General features: G+C 40.4%; 1 pseudogene; it reads left to right on the forward strand.

The window, feature by feature from the left end:
• Positions 1–6,000, forward strand: part of LOC128379514 (myosin heavy chain, fast skeletal muscle-like) — a 72,660-nt pseudogene extending 66,660 nt beyond the window's left edge.

The raw sequence follows: 6,000 nt of genomic DNA on the forward strand, positions 1-6,000 counted from the left end.
GCTGAAGAAAGATATTGATGACTTGGAGCTCACCTTGGCTAAAGTGGAGAAGGAGAAACATGCCACAGAAAACAAGGTTGGAATCATTTTAATCCTGTATTTATAAAAAAGGCAATGTATTTGATGTTAGCTTTCAAACATATGGTTATAAAGTGATGGAAGTAATGGATATTCCCTGATACTTTCAGGTGAAAAACCTGACAGAGGAGATGGCATCTCAAGATGAGTCTCTTGCCAAGTTGACCAAGGAGAAGAAAGCCCTCCAAGAGGCTCACCAGCAAACACTGGATGATCTCCAGGCAGAGGAGGACAAAGTCAACACTCTGACCAAGGCCAAGACTAAGCTGGAACAACAAGTGGACGATGTGAGGAAACATTGCTTTTGATAACGTGTTTGTATTGTTAACTTGTGTGTGAGAATCGACATTCCATGATAAAAATTCAAAACATTATTTCATGTGAACATTATAATATCATCTCAAAAGCTTGAGGGATCACTGGAGCAAGAGAAGAAGCTCCGTATGGACCTTGAGAGAGCCAAGAGGAAGCTTGAGGGAGATTTGAAACTGTCCCAGGAATCCATAATGGATCTGGAGAATGACAAGCAGCAATCTGAGGAGAAAATCAAGAAGTAAGTTTTCTGTTTTTCTGTTTATTCATTACATTGCCTCATTGCCATAATGCAACACAAAAGCAATACGTTTTGTTTCCTATTCCAGGAAGGAATTTGAGACCAGCCAGCTGCTCAGCAAGATTGAGGATGAACAGTCTCTTGGTGCTCAGCTTCAGAAGAAGATCAAGGAGCTCCAGGTTAGTATTTGACATGAATGTTATATTACTCAGTGACTGAAAAACCACTGCTCACAGTGTGTTCAGTTAACAAGCCTTGTTTATATTACAATCATCCAACCTAGGCACGTGTGGAGGAGCTGGAAGAAGAAATTGAGGCTGAACGTGCTGCTCGGGCTAAGGTGGAGAAGCAGAGAGCCGACCTCTCCAGGGAACTTGAGGAGATCAGTGAGAGGCTTGAGGAAGCTGGTGGAGCAACAGCCGCTCAGATTGAGATGAACAAGAAGCGTGAGGCTGAGTTCCAGAAGCTGCGCCGTGACCTTGAAGAGTCGACTCTCCAGCATGAAGCTACCGCAGCAGCTCTCCGCAAGAAGCAGGCAGACAGTGTTGCAGAGCTGGGAGAGCAGATTGACAACCTCCAGCGTGTCAAACAGAAGCTGGAGAAGGAGAAGAGCGAGTACAAGATGGAGATTGATGATCTTTCCAGCAATATGGAGGCTGTAGCTAAATCCAAAGTGAGTTTATAACTGAAATATTGGCTGTCATTATGCTTATAAATATGAATTATATAGGATAATTTTGAAGTAGTCTCCAACTTAGACAAATGCAAAACACTTCCTTTGTTCATGTTAATATTTCTAAATACATCATGTTTTGTTGTTTAAAGGGCAACTTGGAAAAAATGTCCAGAACTCTTGAGGACCAGCTGAGTGAGCTTAAAGCCAAAAATGATGAGAATGTGCGCCAGCTGAATGACATTAATGCACAGAGGGCAAGACTGCAGACAGAGAATGGTGAGTCATGATTAAAACAAATAATAACAACTAGTAATGATCATTTTGATAAATGACACATTTACATTTTGTCTTACAGGTGAGTTTTCTCGCCAGCTTGAGGAGAAAGATGCTCTTGTTTCCCAGCTGACCAGAGGCAAGCAGGCTTACACTCAGCAGATTGAGGAGTTGAAGAGACACATTGAGGAGGAAGTGAAGGTATAAAGCGTTTTTATCTCCTATTATTCTAATAGCCTACTGGGTACTCCATTTCATTTTAAGTAATTGTCAGTCATTATCATTGCAAACAATGAAAATCTGAAAACTTCACAAAATCATAAACAGAAAATAATGATAAACAATTGTAGAATAATGTATTATTTCAGTTACAAATAAGGGTTGGCAAGATGAGAAATTCAAAAATTGCTTTAAAAATAGTTTGAAAAGCATTTATCAGGTTTATCAATATGTAGATTTTGTGTGTGGGTGAGAGAGAGAGAGAGAGAGAGAGAGAGAGAGAGAGAGAGAGAGAGAGAGAGAGAGAGAGAGAGAGAGAGAGAGAGAGAGAGAGAGAGAGAGAGAGAGAGAGAGAGAGAGAGAGAGAGAGAGAGAGAGAGAGAGAGAGAGAGAGAGAGAGAGAGAGAGAGAGAGAGAGAGAGAGAGAGAGAGAGAGAGAGAGAGAGAGAGATATGAACTGGTCATTAGTTCAGAGGTTCTGGCTTAGATATGATATTAATATATTTTAAAGAGGCCAGGTCGTGATATTGTTCCCACTCAGCTGTTTCATGCCGCAGCATTAGCATTCATGCATGCTCTGACAAGCCACTTTGTTCTTGTAGATGGAATCTAATCTTTCTTTAGTTTAGCAGACATGTAAATAATTATATTTCACAGATGTTATGTTTGATTAATATTTCTCATTTAAATGATTTATTGGATTTTTAGGTATTTTAAAGACTGTACATGTTCAAAAGTAGTTTTTTTTATGATCGATTGACTCAATTGATATAAGCAGTTATATGATTTTACATGTGTAAGCACATAATATATTTATATGTAATTCTTCAAGTAAATATTCATTTTAGTGATTTCTTGTTCTCATGTTTTCTGAGGTTACACCAGAACTGACTAAGACCATAAAAAGTCAGATTAGGAGTAATTGTTAAGAGCTTCTAACCTTGTTGAGCAGTTGTGATCATCAGGGGGTATACTTCAATAATACATACATATTTCTGTGATACATCTGGTCAATAAAATATGTCTTCCATTTTTCATTAGGCCAAGAATGCTCTGGCCCATGGTGTTCAGTCAGCCCGCCATGACTGTGATCTGCTCAGAGAGCAGTTTGAGGAGGAGCAAGAGGCTAAAGCTGAGCTGCAGCGAGGAATGTCCAAGGCCAACAGTGAAGTGGCTCAGTGGAGAACCAAATATGAGACTGATGCTATCCAGCGCACTGAGGAGCTGGAGGAGTCCAAGTAAGTCAATTTAAATTAATCTTTAATTCAATTGCTTGCTTTTCCAGAAAACGTTCCACATATTTTACTATCAACATGCAACTAAGTGTAAACAAATTCTTCACTACAGGAAAAAGCTCGCCCAGCGTCTGCAGGATGCTGAGGAGTCCATTGAGGCTGTGAACTCAAAGTGTGCCTCTCTGGAGAAGACCAAGCAGAGGTTACAGGGTGAAGTAGAGGACCTCATGATTGATGTAGAGAGAGCTAATTCTCTGGCTGCCAACCTTGACAAGAAGCAGAGGAACTTTGATAAGGTAACAGGAAATCATAACCACACTGGTTTGAATGAAACACAAATGTGTCTTGGTAATTAATCATTGTTATTAATGTATATAATTCTAGGTCCTTGCAGAATGGAAACAGAAATATGAGGAGGGCCAGGCAGAGCTGGAAGGAGCCCAGAAGGAGGCTCGCTCTCTCAGCACTGAACTGTTCAAGATGAAGAACTCTTATGAGGAGGCTCTGGATCATCTGGAGACCATGAAGAGAGAGAACAAGAACCTGCAGCGTAAGACAATCCCACAATATTTAAAGTAATATTAATTCATCATTGTAGTGATTATACAGCTTCTTCCTTGACTTCTATAGATGTAAGTTAAAAAATGTGGTTGCTACATATAATGTAGATACCTAATTACACTGGATTTTGGCTTTTAATATGCTACAGAGGAGATCTCAGACCTGACTGAACAGATTGGTGAGACTGGAAAGAGCATCCATGAGCTGGAGAAAGCCAAGAAGACCGTGGAGACTGAGAAGACTGAAATTCAGTCAGCACTGGAGGAAGCAGAGGTAAAAATATAAATTACAAAACAAAAAGGTCACTTGTGTGATAAAATACAGAAGTGTTCATGATATTGCATGTATTCATTTTATACCTTTTCTTGATATTTTTCTGAGAAAAATAACCTTTAAGTGTATGTTCAACTTTTTCTTTAAGGGTACACTGGAGCATGAGGAAGCCAAGATTCTCCGTGTTCAGCTTGAGCTTAACCAGATTAAAGGTGAGGTAGACAGGAAGCTGGCAGAAAAGGATGAGGAGATGGAGCAGATCAAGAGGAACAGCCAGAGGGTGATTGACTCCATGCAGAGCACTCTTGATTCTGAGGTCAGGAGCAGGAATGATGCTCTGAGAGTCAAGAAGAAGATGGAGGGAGATCTGAATGAGATGGAGATTCAGCTGAGTCATGCTAATAGGCAGGCTGCTGAGTCCCAGAAACAACTGAGGAATGTCCAGGGACAGCTCAAGGTGAGTTTTGTCTGATCAATGAATAAACAAATGTTGAAGAGCAAAGAAGTTAAGTCTTTACACTTGCACGTGTTATCAGGATGCCCAACTCCACCTTGATGATGCTGTCAGAGGACAGGAAGACATGAAGGAGCAGGTTGCCATGGTGGAGCGCAGGAATGGCCTGATGGTGGCTGAGATTGAGGAGCTCAGAGCCGCTCTGGAGCAGACAGAGAGGGGACGCAAAGTGGCTGAGCAGGAGTTGGTTGATGCTAGTGAGCGTGTTGGACTGCTTCACTCTCAGGTTTATATTCAATAGTTAACAAGAACATGCATTAATACAGAATGAATATAGTATACATACCAGCTTTTGTATACATATCATAAAATTAAAGGTGATTTTTTTTAAATATTCAGAACACCAGCCTGCTGAACACCAAGAAGAAGCTGGAGGCCGACTTTGTACAGGTTCAGGGTGAAGTGGACGATGCAGTTCAGGAATCAAGAAATGCTGAGGAGAAAGCCAAAAAGGCTATCACTGATGTGAGTTTGTTTATGAGTCTTCTTTTTTATAAAATTCAACTTCACTTCACAAAACACTTGTTTATGCATGCTGTCCATCATTTCAGGCTGCCATGATGGCTGAGGAACTGAAGAAGGAGCAAGACACCAGTGCTCACCTGGAAAGGATGAAGAAGAACCTGGAGGTCACAGTCAAGGACCTGCAGCACCGTCTGGATGAGGCTGAGAACCTGGCCATGAAGGGTGGCAAGAAGCAGCTCCAGAAACTGGAGTCAAGGGTATGCTCTTAATATATTTGCTTTAGGATGTCAATCACACCTTCACGCTTTCTATGTGGAATTAATTAAACCTTTCTTACTACTTGAATTCTTTTACAAGGTTTTGATATACTATGCATCATCACATTACAGGTTCGTGAACTGGAAACTGAAGTTGATGCTGAGCAGAGACGTGGAGCTGATGCTGTTAAGGGAGTCCGCAAATATGAGAGGAGAGTGAAGGAGCTGACCTACCAGGTAAGTTTGGATTTAACTAAAAACTATCATGATTTCTTGGTTTTGAAATCATCTCCCTATATAGTGCAGTAACATTGCTTCTTTTATATAGACTGAGGAGGACAAGAAGAATGTGCACAGACTTCAGGATCTGGTGGATAAGCTGCAGCTCAAAGTCAAGGCTTACAAGAGACAGGCTGAGGAGGCTGTGAGTCAAATATTTTGTAGTTTTTTTTCCATACAGGAATCATATCAATACAGCAAGAAAGCATACCAATGTGATGTAAAAAATAAAAATACAACATACTTCAACTTCAAAACTTTTACAGGAGGAGCAGGCCAATACTCACTTATCCAGGTTCAGAAAGGTCCAGCATGAGATGGAGGAAGCTCAGGAGCGTGCTGACATCGCTGAGTCCCAGGTCAACAAGCTGAGAGCCAAGAGCCGTGATCATGGAAAGGTAACCATGTGATACTATTTAACATAATGATTATGTGGGCAACTTAGTTGAATTGGGTATTTTAGTGTGTTTAGCTAAATATTTTAGCTCAATTTTTTTTATTTACTTTTTATTGTAAGAATAGATGCTGAATCTTCTTTTCTTTTTTCTTTCTAGTCTGAAGCAGCTGAATAAGAGACATCCTTTTTGAGCCTTTGGACGAAGTTCATAAAATATGAA

The sequence above is a fragment of the Scomber japonicus genome, chromosome 18 (genome assembly GCF_027409825.1).
Source record: "Scomber japonicus isolate fScoJap1 chromosome 18, fScoJap1.pri, whole genome shotgun sequence".
NCBI classification, from domain to species: domain Eukaryota; kingdom Metazoa; phylum Chordata; class Actinopteri; order Scombriformes; family Scombridae; genus Scomber; species Scomber japonicus.